Raw genomic sequence first — 17,850 nt, 5'->3', positions numbered from 1 at the left:
ATTTTGACAATTACTGTGAAGCTGCTATAATGCAAGAGGGCAGGGAGATGAGGCTTATGTATTTTGTTTTTTTTTTAATTGTCCTTTCATAATTCCACATTGTTGTGCATATTTGCCAATGGCATGTGAAGAATATTTAATTCCTTCTTAAGTATACTACATAGTAAAAAATTATTTTCTGTTCTATAGGTTTGCCTTCCAAGTTAACTATTTTGTTATGATGAATTTTATATATATAGCTAACCATAGTGGTATACCTACATTTCCTAAATGGCTACTGGAAGACATTCAGTTTATTGCCAAAATAAGCTATTTCTCTTTTACTCAAATTGCTGAAGTGTAATTTAAAAAAAAATGCAACTTTGATTTTGATAGGATTTATTTTTGCTGGAAGGTTGGGAAGCATGGGGACATGTGTGATTTTTTCTAGAAACATCATTGTTAAATTGAAGCATTGTCACCACGATGGCACTGTTTTCCATCCTGTTCCTCTAACCAAATGGCTTTGACTGCTCAAGTGAATTCTCTGCATTCCATTATTAATTGCAGTATTAATCTTAGGAGCCCAGGGGAAACAACACAATTTACAGTATGTTTTTGTTACATAATAGAAGCCATCCTTAGCAGTACCAGTAAAATTAGTAATGCCAGCAGTACATTTTGAGAATGTATTTAGGTAGCATAAATAAGTTCTACCTGAATATCAGCACTTGCAGATACCTCACATTGTTTTGTTATCCCAGGAACCTGGAGTAATTGGTTAATGGTTTTGGTTGAAAGCACTGGTGTGCTCAGCAGTGCAAGTTTCTCACCTATAACACACATAAAAATCACAAATAAATGCTTTCCGCAGCAGATTCTGGATTTTTTTCTCTTCACAAGCATAATGATTATAGCCATGTGCATATGATTATAGCCACTTTTACTCATAATCTAGCTGAGCATGGAATTAATTCCCAGAAATCAAGAGGCAGAATTACCTGACATCAGAAAAGTCTATAAAAGCATCTTATCTTACATAAAGACAAGCTGCTAAAAGCTCCAAGAATCTCACAAACTAATTAATATCCTTAGGAATAGTCATAAGCTCTTCTCACTTTCCTACAGAGAGTAGTGGCTGAAGGATCTCTGCCTAAGAGCAAAATCTACACACAAACTAATTCAACAGCACTCAAGCTGACTTTGGCAATTTACTCTTTCTGTCCTTCACAGGTAAAAAGCCATCAACTTACTTTTATTTTAAGTCACAGGGGTACTACTGAAGTGCAAAGACACTCTAAGGGCTCCAATTCAGCATTTAATTCAACCCTGACCTTGATAGTAATGGTAACAACTTCCATTAGTCTACAGGAATTACATATGCATGCCATGGAGAGCATGAACCTCTAAATGCTTTTACTCTATGATTTAGAACCCTCTTAAACTGAGTATCATGGTGTTTCTAGGGCCTAATTCCTCTCACCTCACCCAGCCAAAACTCGTATGAGGAAGAAAGGTTTGGACTCATAAAGCATACTGAATGAAAGCCCATAAAAGAAACCAATTGCTTACCAGAATGATTAAAATCAGATATGTCTCCACAGGGAAAATAAGAACCTCTTTACAGAAATTCACAGCCAATGTGAGCTAAATTCCCTTTGCAGATATTCACTCTTTGATTAAAGTATTTCTAACAGACAATAAATGGGGGAACCATGAAACTTAATGCTTTCTTTTTCAGTTGTCCACTTCTCCCATCCTCTATTATTCTCACCATACTTTCTTTCAGACACAGCTATGAACACATACACAAACACACACATTTTCCCCTTGAAGTACTGCAGACAGTTCTATTCTTTGATTTTTAACTTTGTTATGATCCACTCGTCTTCCTCTCAAAGATTCTTGTCAACAAATATTTTTTTCCTCCATAATAAGGTTCTATTTTGCAACCAAAGATTTGAGGAATCAAGAGAAGCGTTGCAATGGTATGATTTTTGATGATATTAATATATGCTAGATTAACAACTTATATTGCAGCATGCAGTTGTGAAGACATTTGAAAAAAATGTAAATTTTCCTCAGAAAACAAAAGAATCCTAAACATCTCCACTCTGGCTTTACAACAAAAAGTCTCTAAAATTTCTGAGAAAAGTTGCATTTTCTTGAAAATTATGTTAACCTGTCAGAAGAAAAAAAAATTACAAGGAAGTGAAGTTCTACTATCAGTCGTTTTATGTCAATTGTGGGTATTTTATCTGCTGTTTCTATTTTTGTCCTTTTCAAATATGTTGTAATTAGAGAAGAACTAATTCTTTTCTCTAAAAAAGGGTACAATTTCACTATTTTGCAACATTGTATTGGTTCAAACATTACATTTTAAAGTCGTAGAAATATCTTTATCCTTTATCATTGCCCCCCTAGCTAGTGGAAGCCATGATGTTAGAATAAAAAACTCAAACATTTTGTAAGAGGTCCAACAAAAATGCTCAAGAAAATATTTATAGACCTATTCTCATCCCCTCACAGAAGCACAGAGGACATAAAAAATATTCAAGTCATTATCTACAAAATAGATTCAGCTATTTATGCTCTAGTAAGCATAAATTAAGCTAGATTTTTGTATGATGAAAAATTAATCAAGGCTGTTTTTATGGAATCATATCAACTAATGCTTCCCTCAGTTTTTCAAGGTATTGCCAACTTAGAGCAGCTCTAAATTCTTGCATGCTGGGACAAGTTTGTCCAGCTGCAGGCAGGCACTAATACCAAGCTCTGTGCATGCTGTCTGGCTGGTCAAGACACACGTCTTCATCAGCCAGCTGGCATGTACTCGTAGGCAGGACCTTACAGGTCATTATCCTTCCAAGAGCTACATTTTCAGATTTGGTTTCCCCCTGGTATTTTCCTAACTTTATGTTTTCAAGTCTTCCATTAAATTTGTTTCAAGCTGAACTAAAGAACAGAACACACTGTCACATACCTATACATATATGTATATATATATTATTTTTTTTTCACCTCAGCATACAGAAGTAGGACAAAAACTGAGCAAAGAGAATTCATTAAAATCATGTTTGGACAAATAAACTTGCTAATCTTCATGAATAATATTTTTTTTAAATTACATCGTTAGAAACCACATATTCACTCAGATGTCTGTGTCTTCAAGTGTTTCCATGCAATATTTCACATAGGCAAAATATCTGAGAACATAGGAACTACTCATTTACTCATTCACCAAAAAAAAAAAAAAATCATTTCCTGGGATATTTTAAAGTATTAATGGTTTTGGTTTCTGAGAAATAACTTTACAAGTTGGTAATAACTACATCAAACTTCAAAACCAATGGAAGAGATACTTGAGACAGTACTAAAGATGACATTTTTTGTTCCTGGAAAATGCATCTATGGACACAACTTTCAAACACTACCTATGTGACACAAGATATGCACATATGCATAGCCCATGGCATGCTGAAGAGAAGTGACTCTAATACTTCTTCACCTAACCAGCCTTGTGAGTTGCTCTTTATAGTCTCTTATTTTTCTCTGGATTACCATTCCAAAGAGTCACTGAAACAAATTTTACTTCCCCTTTACCTACATCACACAGACCAATGAGGGAAGTAATGACAATACATTCTTTACTGCCAATTATATAATGCTTTCCAATCACATTCCTCATTATTTTTAAAACTGTAGTAATTTCTAATCTAATTCAGCCCATACCATCTCTGGACAGCCTCAGACTGATTCAAGATCATGTGCCATGGTCTTTTCACTCAGTGCACAATGCATTGACACTGCTTGTCCCTTTCTGTAAAGAAAGGTTTGTAAACCTCACAGCACTAATTAGCTCAGCGTTTTTCCTCAGTAGCGTAATAATATCACTGGAAAAAAATAGTGCCACCTCAAACCTCAGCTTGCTAGGAATACCTCTTTTACCTTATAAAAAGCTCTAGGCAAAGTAGCTAAAGCATCTCCAGATTAACCTGCTGACTGGGAAGTAAAAAAAAAAAAAAATAGCAATAGTATAGGGGCCACATAACTTTAAAGTACACTATATTTTCATGCTAAAGCAGGAAGCTACTTCACCTATCTCTCTAACATGATTTAATACAGGGTTCTCTTCAGTTTAAGAGCTGTCATAGGCTGAGTTGAAAATCTGATGTTATTCAAAACCATCCTGCCTCATGCCAGCTTCAAAAGGAAAGTGCTGTCTGGACCAAAGTATTATGGGACTTGAAGTTCAGATTGTAACATGAGAGGTTTCCTGTTCTGGTTGCTGCTTTTACGTGCTAGTTTGGGTGTGGGTTCTTTTCCTTGTGGATGGTGGCAGGATGGGCATGAGTTGGTTATTTCACTGGTTCTCTACTTTATGATGCTGCTTTTCTGCGTTGTATTATTATCATCTTATTTGCTCAGTAAAACTTTTTATCTTATCTCTTTATCTCAGCCCAGAGAGTTTTGGATTTTGGGGGGTTGGTTGGTTGTTTTCTTGTTTGTTTGTTTGTGGGGTTTTTTGTGTATGTTACTTTTCCGTCACTTATGTGTTGGAGGGAAACAGGCAGGTTAACCTGTTACAAGAGCACGTTAGGCATCACTGTTCATTCCCATTCCGATATGCTGTGAGTTTTTATACCACATAAATTTTAAAAGCAGGTTAAGAAAGCAAAACCTTTGTTATGAATATGTGTGCTGTGAAAATAAATTTTAGAATTATCTAATTTGGGATCATTAACTGAATTAAGACATGCAGTACAACTGCTGCTGTTACCCGGTGTGCATACAGGAACAAACACAATGCAAAATTAAGGAAGTGGAAAGGATAAAAAGCTCCAGGATTCCATTATGGACTTCATTAAGCATATATCTTTTACTTAGAAAATATGAAATCTAAACAAAACAACAACAACAAAAATCATCCAATCACAGGGAAAAGAAGGAAAAACAAAAAAGGAAAAGAAAAAGAGTTTGGGTAGTAAACACTGGAATATTTCTTTGTCCTATTTTAGTCATACTTAGTTGCACACATATGATCCTATTTCTAAAAATGGTAAAAAGCATATTCTGATTAAAGGAGCTACAATTCATTTTTTGGCTCGATTTTATAAATAGTATCATTTCCCTTCTGTCTCTTATATCCTCCACTTATCTATTTGAAAGTGATCTACAGTAATACTAACAAGTCAAGAAGGAGCACATAAATTGAAAGAGGACAAAAAAACAAAGATACAAATTTAAAACAAAAAAGTTGTGTTTTGTTTTGTTTTTTTCATTGTCCTTGGCCCTTGAAGGAGTAATATATTTAGATCATTTTTGCCCAATACATGCCCTCCAAGGAGCCACAGAAGTTTATGAGCATAAGAAACAATGTGTCTTGAAATCCTTCAAGGCTACTGCTAAGTAGCAACTGAGAAATCTTCAAAAGCCTGATGATTGGGAAAAAGTAATATATTGCTCAGAAAATACAGAAAAGGCAGAAAGTTCCAAATTGGAAGCAATCTTCAAATGAGCACATGTCTTTATAAAGTACTTTAAATACAAAAATTGTGTCCTATGTGAGCTTTTGTGGTATATTTACCATTTCTCTAAAGGCACAATAATGAAGGGAACGGCTGTTGTACACTTAAGAGTGATAACCTGGAACAAGATTTTAAATTTCATCCAGTCAGATGTCATTAATAAACAAATGGAGATCTGCAAGAAATGTTTACTACAAAACAATGCTTAGCACTTTACGTAGCTGAGCCTCGTATTCCATCTATCTCACCTGGCCAAGCCCAGCAGAAGACTGGCAGAGAAAGGCCTGCAGTCAGTGTGAGCTCACAACAAAGCCAAACCCCTGCAGCTAACTTTGTGCTACATAACCTACAAGAGTTACCTTGCCAGAAATTAGTATGCATACATTGTGTATTAGCTTGTAAACCATGGATACTAAGAAATATATATTTTCACATTTCCTAAAGGCTCTACTAAGAGAAAAAAAACCTTTAGTGTTGCTGCTGAAGACCACTCTATAATTGTACAATGGCAATCTTAATCACTCCTCTCAGTAAGTCATGTGAAACAAATCCCCACCATTGCCAGAGCCATACACATCTGAGGAAAGGCTAGCCAGCTGTTAGGTGCTATATCCTCTGTCTCCACTTTGTTTGCAGGGTGGCAGCATTTCACTCAGAAAAGCCAGCAGCCTAACCGGAAGCATAAGTCAACTTCAGCTCAAGCTCAGGCATAAGAACAGAAGGTTCTTTCCTTACTTTAAAAGGAAGACTAAAATTCTTGAGATGGATGTTTAGAAAACAAAAGTCATTACTTTTTGGTCCAATGGACAAGACAACTAATAGCTTTAGGAAAGTCTGAGCCCATATCTGCTCATTATTCACTGAACTGCAACAAGGAGGGGAAAAATTTTGAAATATTACAAGTTTATTAAGACTATATCTTCACTTCTGTGCTCCTGGAACAATTACTACTGAAACATCAATGAAGACAGCAGATAGAGGTTGATATCAGATCTCTGTGGCCCAGGAAGAAAGGCTTAGAGAAGGCAAACTTGGTGCCTCTTCTCTGACGACTGACTTCTTTCACCCCTAACCACTTTATATAAATTCTGGGTTTGCAGCTATGCTTTCTGATTTTCACCAGAAAATGCAAATTCCTCATGATCAAACTGAATGTAGTCAGCATATCTGGTCCTTCCACCCCAATTCCCATTATGAATACTTTCTGACCTTGCATGTTATGCTTTCATCCTCTCAGTTTCATATATTACATGCACACACACACACACTTGTACTTTCTTGGCTTCTTCCCCATGCACCCAGTCCCATGTTGCATCCCTTCCACCAATACCACTACCTGAAGAAAAGTCCAGGCCTCACAAGTACTGAGCTTCTATAACACCTGGGGGCTTCACCATACTCAACTCAACCTCACCAGCAGACAACCTCACCAAATTTTAGACCAATTACAACATTTACAAAAAGGAAAAACAAATGAAAATCCTCAAACCGCATCACCTCCACAACATAAATACCACCTTGCTGAAGCCCTGAAAGTTCTACCATCTCACAGCTGTAACTCACCAAAACTGATCCTGAGGTATAATAAAGCATGTCTTAGTGAAGTGGTGACAAAAGAGCAGTCTGTCGAGGTCAGTTTGTCACTCAGAGAGAAGGCACTTGTGGACTTAGTGACAAGAAGTTCCAGAATCATAGAATTATACAATAGTTTGGGTTGGAAGAGACCTTTAAAAATCATGTAGTTCCAACCTTCCTGCCATAGGTAGGGACACCTTCTACTAGGTCAGGTTTCTTAAAGCCTCATCCAAACTGGCCTTTAACATTTCCAGGGATGGGACATTCACATCTCTCTGGGCAACTTGTTCCATAGTAAAGAATTTCTTCCTAGTATCTAACCAGTATCTACCCTCTTTTTGGTTAAGATTGTTATCTCTTGTCTTATCACTATACTCCTTGATAAAGAGTCTCTCTCCATCTTTCCTGTAGGCCTCATTTAAGTACTGGAAGACTGAGGAAAAGGTGCATTCAGATACAAATGGATAAAAACTTGGAGAGGGGAGAGCAGCAGACCAGGAGGGTAAACAGCAGAATAAGTTATTAAGAAGGAAAAAGAGAAAACGAAAAAGAAAACGAAAAAGAAAAAGAAAAAGAAAAAGAAAAAGAAAAAGAAAAAGAAAAAGAGAAAAAGAAAAAGAAAAAGAGGCACATAATCACCATGGTTGATCAGAGAATTAAGCTGCTGGGAATAATGGCTGAATTCCTATGGCTACTGGCCATGCTAATGCATTGTTGCTGGTATGTGTGGGCTCATCTCCATGTTTTGATCATCCATAGAATTTGCTCCATGGAAAGAGGTAAATGGCTTAAATCAGAAACATCTGTTACAATCCTCAAGTACCTTGTTCACTAAATCCAAAAAGAGGATAAGCCTGCAGTAGCTCAGCTGTTCTCTTCCTGTCATAACTGGGAAATAGGAAGAAAGCAAGGGCAATATGAGACACTGAAATGAAAACTTCCATTAAGAGCTGAGTTCAGGAAGTTTTTTTTCTTTTTCTCACAGAACAAGTTAAATGATGGAAAACAAGCATACCAACATGGACACTACTAGTTACACAAAGAAAGTCTACAAAGGGTAGAAACAGAAACAAGTAATCTGGGAGGAATACTAAGAAGTTGGGCAAGCAGCCCAGGATCCTATTAGGAAAGCTGAGACCCAGATAAAATTGCATCTGACTAGGGACATCAAGGGTAACAGGAAAAAATTTTTAAGTATGTCAGTGACAAAAGAAAGAGCAGGGAAAATTTGGCCCTCTCTGGAAGGAAACAGGGCACAGGGTATGGAGAAGGCTAAGGTACTCAATGACTTTTTTGCCTCTGTCTTGAATGCTAAGGGCTCTAACCACATCGTCCATGTTGCAGAAGGGAAGGACAGGAACTGGGAGAATGCAAATCCACCCACCTGAAGGTGCACAAGTCCATGGGACCTGATGAGATCCATCTGTGGGTCCTGAGGGAAATAATGGATGAAGTTGCAAAGCTGCTGTCTATCATACCTGAAAAGTCATGGCTGTCTGGTGAAGTTCCCACTGACTAGAAAAGGGGATATATAACTCCCATTTTTAAAAAGGGAGATAAGGAAGACCTGGGAAACTACAGGCCAGTCAGTTTAACTTCAGATAATGCAGCAGATCCTCCTGAAGGCTCTGCTAAGGCACATGGAAAACAAGGAGAGGTTGGTGGCAACCAACACAACGTCACCAAGGGCAAATCCTGCCTAACAGCTTTCCTGCATTTTTATGATGGTGTCACAGCTTTGGTGGTTAAGGGAAGAACAACTGATATTATTTTCCTGGATTTATGCCACAATGTCCCACACAACATTCTGGTCTTTAAATTGGAAGGATATAGATTTGATGGATGGACCACTCAGTGGATAAGGAATTGGAAAGATGTCTGCACTCAAAGAGTTGCAGTCAATGTCCAAACAGAGGCCTGTGATGAGTACAGTCCCTCAGGGATCCCTACTGGGACTGGTTCTGTTTAATACCTTTGTAGGTGACATGGACAGTGGAATTGAGCACACCCTCAGCGAGTTTACAAATGACACCAAGCTATGTGGTGTGGTCAACATGCTGAAGGGAAAGGATACCATCCAGAAGGACCTTGACAGGTATCATAACACAGTGTCCCAAGACAACCTCAGCAGCAGCAGGTGGGGAGAGGAGGGGAGTCATGCTAAGATTCAAAAATTTCCTTTGGAGTAAATTAAGGTGAACTGGAACCAAACTGCTGATGAGTTAGGATTATTTGATCCAGTGAAAAATATCACAGTACATTAGAGGTTGGAAGGGACCTCAAGAGGTCATTGGGTTCAACCCCCCTGTCAAAGCAGGATCACCTAGGGTAGTCTGCACAGGAATGCATCCAGACAGGTTTTGAATGTGTCCAGAGAAGGAGACTCTACAACCTCACCAGGCAGCCTGTTCCAGTGCTCTGTCACCCTCACTGTAAAGACGTTTCTCCTGATATTGAGGTGAAATCTTCTATGTTCAAGCTTGTACCTGTTGTTTTTTTGTCTTATTGTTGCACACCACCAAAAAGAGATTGGCCCTCTCCACTTGACACTCACACCTGAGTTATTTACAGACATTGATGATATCCTCTCTCAGTCTTCTCTTCTCAAGAACTGTATCAGTCACTTGCATCTTAAGGACACCTTGTTGGACCAGAGCAGAGGGAAAATGGAAAGAAAAAGGAGAGGAAAAAAAATATATACAGAGAGAGTTAGGAAGTAACAGAAAGATATCACCACCCTTGGTTCCCATGAGCTTTCATGGCCATAGTGCAATTTCTTGATGGTGGATGTACATCCCTGGAGGATCTTCTGTGGTAGATGCCACAAAGTGGATCCCCAGCAGTTGTGGTGCTTTTATACCCTTTTGGTGGTGGGGAGGGGAAGGGCGGTCTCTCCAAATAACAGAGAGGTGTGCACAGTGTCCCTACAATGCCATGTCTGTCACCATCCTTTCCACGGTGCTGTTGCACTGGTTTTAAAATAAGGAAAGAGAAAAGAGGGAATTCCCCCTTTTCATTGTAAAGCCATTTTGTCAGGCCAGCAGCTCTCCTAGAGAGCTGTTAAGGGCCATCAGAACCATCATCCTTTCTGTTCAGACCAGTTAGGTCACACCTTGTTTTGAACCAATAGTCATTGGGCTCTCACATTCCATCCCCTGGCTCAAATACTGGGTGTGCTGTTTCTTCTACTTGTCTTCAGGGTGGTGATATTAACATAGTATACATGAAGAGAGAGAGAGAAAAGATAGAGAAGAAAGAAATCAGAATCTGGTGACTAAAAGTAATACAATTCACATAAACTATATTTGCCATCCCATGAGTCTTGAAAACTTTCCAAAGCAATCCATCATGCTGGAGTGAATCCATTGAACCAGTCCTTTTGGTTTTGATGATTCAGGAAAAATTTGGTGGTCTGGTTGGTATTTCTTTCATCTCAGCTCAGCCTCATCAATAGAGGTGTGGAGTGATTCCTGTAACAGTAATATTTTCAAAAACAATCTGTTCTGCAAAGCCATTTTAGATGAGTCTTGTGCCTTTGTTCATGAGTATCATGAAAATATAATGGGCCAAATCCAGCCAATCCCATCATGGTGAGCTGAAATACAAACTGACACACCAGTTTGTGAAGAACAAAGCATGTTGAGAGGTTCATACATGCTTTATTTCACTTTCCCACAGCCTACCAACCCTCAAACCCACTGTATTGCCTTATTCTAACAGATGTTTTTCCCCCAACTGCTTCAGTGATATCACATTTCATTATCTCCACACTCCCATCCTTGCTCACATGGTTCCAAAGTACAACAAGATGTCACATTACTGATCACCCTCCGGGCTCCTGCAGAGACATGAAGGCCAACTAAACATTCCAGTACTACTCCCTTGGGTTCCCACAGAGTCTTCCCCATCCAATTTACTTAATAGGTGCAATTGTCAAGTAAAAGATATCAGTTGAGGGGGCGGGGGGTTGTCCTTTTCAAAAGGGGACTTTCCTTCCAGCTTTCATATGTAATGCTGTTTCAAGACAGGATTCCAGATTTTAAAAGAGAGTTTGGTCTACTTATTGAAAAAAAAAAAACAAACCAACAACCAAAAACACCCCCAAAAAATGTGGTAATTTTATTATCTTCTCCCATGAAATAGAGGGGTTTGTCCCAATTGTGTGATTAACGTTACCTAATCCAGTGGACATTTCTGGTGTTCTAATCTCTGCTGACACTTGCCATACAAGTGGCATAGCTAAATGACAAATTTACAGGTGACATAAAAAAATCTTAATCATTTGCTAGGCAAGGTCTTCCTTCCACCTGCAATACAGGCAATGAGAAAGGTTCTCCAAACCATCAATTAAAACAATTACATCACATCTGCATAGCCAATAACAAAACAAAAAATTCAATGTTGAACAAATGATAAAGCTAAATATAATTATTACATAGGTTGTGTCCTCACAAGAAAGAGTGCAGTCTTGACTAGCAAAGGTTGATCTCCTTTATTTTGGTCTTGACTGATGATCTCCTTTCCCAGTAAAGAGAAGAAAGAAAACTAGGTCCCTTTTCAAAGCAGTCTTAAAAGAAGGGGACAATCCAAACAGTATTGATTCTGTGTTTCTTGCCGTGGATGTCAGTGGCTGTGCAGACATACATATGCAGGCAGTTTTGAATGTCTGGAGAACCTGTCCCACCTTAGGGAGTTCTTCTTTGGAGGTTTCAGTGAGCCTTCTAAAATGAATCCACTGCCCACCCCTCAGCTCCCTTAGTGGGGATGAGGTTTATACTAATTTATCCCCAGTGTGAGATGTTAGCAGCAATTTTCTTTTTCCCCAAATCCTTATCTGGTCCCTTCCACATCTTCACTAACAATTGCAAATTAGGAAGGGAAAGGCCATCCATCACCTCTTTGGGGATCCCCTTACCAAGGCCCTCCCTCCAGTGCTGGCTCCTATAAGCCCCTGATTCTGAGAGTTTTTTAAGGGATTTTGTAAACCTCCCTTCCAATTCTGCTCTGCTTACTACAGCCTTGCTCCTTAAGTCTCCCACTAGGTCCCCACAGAGTGGCTATAACAGATTAACTCTTGAGCAAACCCCGCTCCAGGTGAGAGAAAAATCCGACAGCAGTGTTGCTGTAGAGAAACATCCCCCAAAGGAAGGCCCATGCTCCTCCTAAATATCCTGAAGCCAGTGCTGTGGGTGCGGCCCCAGGGTGGTCCTGAATTTGGATGTTATACAATTTCAGACAGGGAGGTCTCTTATAAGCAGTGTAATTCAATCCTGCCTAATTTTAACAGCACTGGGGAGGGCAGCTGTGGAATCAGCTGCTGTTCATGCATTAATTGAAGTCAAGTCACTTTCTGCACAGTTTTGGTCAATTGGTTTAAACCTCCCTGTCTAAGGCATCCAGCCCTCCACCCCAATATGCCACTTGCTGAGTCAGAGACCAGGAAGCTCAATTATCCTCCACAGTTAAAAATACACCAGGTCCCCAAAAACCCTGGGCTTCATCCTCAGTCATCTTTATCCTGTCTCCCCTGATAAGATTCTTCACACATCCTCAGTCTGAGACTCACAAAGAAGCCAGCTATATTTCTCTTGTAATTTTGCCAGTTCAGTCAAATTATAGAGTATCTCCTTATTTCGCCCATCATACTGGATCTCAATTTCAATAAGAGGATGAGCCTGAGGAGTAATGCTAACTCCCTGCTTACACCTTGCTTCCTCCATTCCAGTGCAAGGATAATGACAAGCCATTTTCTGGGCAACAAAATCATGCTCTTCAGACATACTATTGAATCTGCAATCACTCTCTAGGCCCCCCTGCTGCAACTTGGCCAGTTCTAACTGCATCACTCTCTCTCTAACAGAAGCACTGCACATTTGGCTCTGTAGTCCATCCATGATCATCTCAGCTCACAGCCACTTTTCCCGGTCAGTTTCAGTTTCAGCTCACAGACGCTTTTCCCACGCACTCTACAATTTTTCCTCAGCTCGCAGCTTCACCTGCAAGTCCTCAAACAATTCCTGTTATGCCCTCTTCTTTTCTCTCTTTGTTTGATCTACAAAATGTCTATTTTTCTGTGCTGCCATCAGCACTGCCCCCAAAACAACAAAGACCACCACCATAGCATTTCTAACAGGAGGGAGAAGTTAAAATCAAGCTCAACATGGGCAATCATGATCAATTGCCAAGAAACTTGAGTTCAGCTGATTAAACTCCCTCCTTTTCTCAAACCCCCACAGTGGAGCCAAAAATAAAACTGCCAAACGCCCTTTGTGGGGGGCCACAAATGAAAAACTGCAGAAGCTCAGTCAATGGGGCCAAGAAATAGGAGAAAAAGTGAAGGGGATGCATAGCTTGTTAGACCTCACAGATTATTTTCCCTCTCCTCTGGCATCACTTTTCCCTAAGAAAAACCTTGGAGACCTAGCCTCAACAGCTTCAAGGGAATCATGTTAACTACACCAACTAAAATGTCACAACCCAGTGTCCTGAGCCAACTGTGGGCAGCCATCACTCTGTCTATTCAGACCAGGTATGTCACACCTCGTTCTGAGACCATAGAGTCATTGGGCTCTCTCAACAAGCTGGAGAGGTGGGTCCATGCCAGCATCCTTCAGTTCAAAAAGGAATAGTGCAAGGTCCTGCATCTGCATAGAAGCAATCCAAACCACACATAGAGGTTGGGTGATGAGTAGATTGAGAGCAACCCTGCAGAGAAGGTCCTGGGAGTGCTGGTTGATGAGGCATTTGACATGGCAATATACCCTGGCAGTCCAAAATGCCATCTATATTCTGGGCTGCATCAAAAGATGATTCTGTCCTTTTATCCTTCTCTTGTGAGATGCCACCTTGTGTTGGAGGGTCCAGATCTAGAGCCCCCAACACAAGAAGGACATGGATCTGTTAGAAAAGGTCCGGAGGAGGGCTTCAAAGATGATCAGAGCACCTCTCCTGTGAGGACAGGCTGTGGGGGAGTTTGGTCTGTTTAGACTGGATAAAAGAATGTTTCACAGAGACCTTATAGCAGCCTTCTAATACATGAATGGGGCCTACAGGAAATCTGGAAGACTGTTTATAAGGGCCTGTAGTGGTAGGACAAGGGTCAATGGTTTTAAACTAGACCAGGGTAGACTGAGATTAGACATTAGGAAGAAGTTCTTTACTACAAGGGTGGTGAGGCACTGGAACAGATTGCTCAGACAAGTTGTGGACTCCTCATCTCTAGAAGTATTTAAGATGAGGCTGGACAAGACTTTGAGCAAGCTGGCCTAGTGGGAGATGTTCCTGTCCCTGGCAGGGGGGTTGAAAGTAGATGATCTTTAAGGTCCCTTCCAACTCAAAGCATTCTGTGTCTGAATTCCAGTTTTTGAAGAGTAGGCAGGCAACAGGTGCCTATTGAATCAATATGTTTACATCTAATCTGAGAAGTTGATGGTATTTTTGGTCTTAATTTCCTTAATTCAGCTTGTCTTGAGCCTCTTGCGTATGCAGTTATGACAGAAAAACCAATGTTCTCTAATTTTGAACCAAAAGTTTTCCCTCACCTTTCAGCCATACTCACACAGAAAAGAAAAAAATAAGTAAACCAATACTAAAATGGCATAACAATTTAGTATCCTATATAAAATGAAATAATACCTTATTAGGCCATGATAAAATTCCAAAATAAGCTTATGTGAAACTTTTGCAGATCTGAATGGTTCGGGTGATATTTCCGTTACAACAAGACCCCTATTTGGAACACACTAATTACTTTTACCAGAATATTCTACTCTCACTCTTCCACTAAAGATATAATTATTTTTTCTGTTTATTTTTTAATCTATTTTTATGTTTTTCTTCCCTATTTCTTAGTATTCATACAGAACTTCATAAAAAAAAACCCACTCTTTTAAATTTGCCTGATGAGATACATGGAATTGAATAACACTGATATACAGAAACAATAAATTGTCAGGAAAATGGAGGAGAACTCATGCATGTACAAACACATTGTAATCTCAAGTTTTTTTCTTGGGAGCAAGCTAAGAGTTCTTGACCTGAACCTTAGGAAAAGGACATACTGTCCCTCCAGGATGACCTTTCCATTAAGCATCACATATCAAGGCAGGAAAAATGGATAGAAATGGATAGAAAAATGGATAGGTCATTTCTCTCAAAGCAACTGAGTCCAGAAGATAAGGAACATTTCCTTCTCTTGATGGAACAAAAGAAATTCTGAGCAACAATTTTTAAATATTTAGGAATTTCCATATACTGTAGATTACAAGAGTAAAAATAAATATGCATTCAAAACAAAACAAACAAACAACAACAACAAAAGTCATAAAGAATCCACAACTCTTTCTGCATTGCCACACAGGAAGCAGGAAGCTCCAAGCACCCAAGATCCTTCAGCGGCTGAACAATTGAGAAGACCATTAAAAATTTCTGGGTTGAAATAATCTCTATGACCAAAAGACACTATATCCCATTGTGGCAGTTTAGGCTGGGTGCCCCCTGCCATTGCTACATGAGATACACCTCTGGTGTCCCAGGTGCCCACCCAATAGGGGTGGACACAGGAAACGGCGTATTTCTACCCATAAATCCTGTGCCCTATAAATCCATCTGCAAAGTCATTGTCTTTCTCTTTCTTCCCTCTCTGCTCCCATGGGAGATGCTCTCTTATCGGGTAATGCCGGGGGAGTATCCTCAAGGCCTCCTAGGCCTGTCTAGGCCTAATGCCAGGAGGAGAATGGAGGGGGGGGCAGTCTCAGACCTGGCCAGCCTGAGACTTGCCTAGCAGTGGGAGAAGGGGGGGGAAGAAAGAGCCCTGGGGGTTTGGGTATACCCTCAGTTGTGGGGAGAAGGGAAGGATTGGGAAGCCTCTAGGTGTTATGTAAGGGGCTCTGTATGCTTTTGGGATATTCTTTCCACTATGCTTTGTAGTTTGTAGTTTTCTGCAGCTTCACCAATTGCTTTTCCATTTAAACTTTCCATCACTCTCCGATCCGTTTGTGTGTCATTCTTTTGTCCCTTTCAGGGCAAGAGACGATCTGTCTGGCCCCAAACCAGCACAGATTTTTGGAAGGCTGCTGTATGGAGTCCTACACAATAAGTCGTTGAAGCTGCTGAAGAAGAAGGTGAATTGAGTCAGTATGCAGAAGTGAAAGCCATCCAACTGGCTCTAGAGATTGCTGAGAGAGAGAAATGGCCAGTACTTTATCTTTACACAGATTCTTGGATGGTGGCTAATGCCTTGTGGGGATGGTTACAACAGTGGAAGAAGACCAACTGGCAACGCAGGGGCAAGCCTATTTGGGCTGCTCCATTGTGGCAGGATATTGCCACTCGAATAGAGAACATGACTCTGAAGGTACTCCATGTTGATGCTCATGTACCTAGGAGCCGTGCTAATGAAGAACATCAAAACAATGAGCATGTAGACAAGGCTGCCAGAATCGATGTAGCCCAAGTGGATCTGGACTGGGAACGTAAAGGTGAACTGTTTGTAGCTCGATGGGCCCATGAAACATCGGGACATCTAGGAAGAGATGCTACGTACAGATGGGCTCGAGACCGAGGGGTGGACTTGACCATGGAAGCCATCACGCAGGTCACACATGACTGTGAAACCTGTGCTGCCATCAAGAGAGCCACCAGAGCTAAGTCTCCCTGGAACAGAGGGCGGTGGCTGGGCTTTCGCTACGGTGAGGCCTGGCAGATTGACTATATCGGACCACTGCCACGAACACGCCAGGGCAAGCGCTACATCCTCACCATGGTAGAAGCAACTACAGGCTGGCTGGAAACATATCCTGTAAACCATGCCACTGCCCGGAACACCATCTTAGGCCTTGAAAGGCAAATCCTGTGGCGACATGGGTACACCTGAGTGAATCGAATCTGACAATGGGACTCATTTCAGGAACAATGCCATCAGTTCCTGGGCCAAAAAACATGGCATTGAATGGGTGTATCACATTCTCTACCACCCACAAGCCTCTGGGAAGATTGAAAGATATAACGGACTGTTAAAGACTATGTTGAAGGCATTGGGTAATGGGGCATGGAGGCACTGGGAGGCAAATTTTGCAGAAGCTACTTGGCTGGTTAATTCCCAAGGATCTGCTAACTGTCCTGGCTCTGCCCAAACAGAACCCTTGCACACTGTGGGGGGAGATAAAGTCCCTGTAGTGCACATGGGAAAGTGGCTGGGAAAGGCAGTGTGGGTTGCTCCTCCTATGGGAAAAGGCAGACCCATTCGTGGGATTGTCTTTGCTCAGGGGCCTGGATGTACTTGGTGGGTAATGAGAAAGGATGGGGAAACCCAGTGTGTGCCTCAAAGAGATATGACATTGGGGGAAAGGTAATTTGAGATGTGAGTAATGTGAGTTGTATGTTGCAGAAAGTCACAACGTGAGAAGGATTCAAACTGATGAAGGCCTGCGAAGAACAAGAGCGACCCAATGGCTGAGACCAAGCTGGTGTTGGTGTCCAAGAGTGGAATATCCTGCTTCTCCTATCCTGAAGACTCCTAAGTAACATCTGGAGGAGCAGAAGAATTTTTTTTATATTTATATGGGTCTCTATGTGTGGAATATTGAGATGGTTTATGTAGATTGAATCGTGAGTGCAAGTAAGAAAGGATTTTAAGCATGAGAATCAAATGAGATGGTGAAAGGTACTGAATTGTGTAGAACCTGAGCGTGACGCCAATGGTATGGAATAAGGGGTGGAGATTGTATTGGGTTTGGCCGAGCTGGAGTTAATTCTCCAGTGCTGTTTT

The sequence above is a fragment of the Indicator indicator genome, chromosome 1 (genome assembly GCF_027791375.1).
Source record: "Indicator indicator isolate 239-I01 chromosome 1, UM_Iind_1.1, whole genome shotgun sequence".
Classification (NCBI taxonomy): Eukaryota; Metazoa; Chordata; class Aves; order Piciformes; family Indicatoridae; genus Indicator; species Indicator indicator.
Note: the sequence above shows the minus strand (reverse complement) of the source record.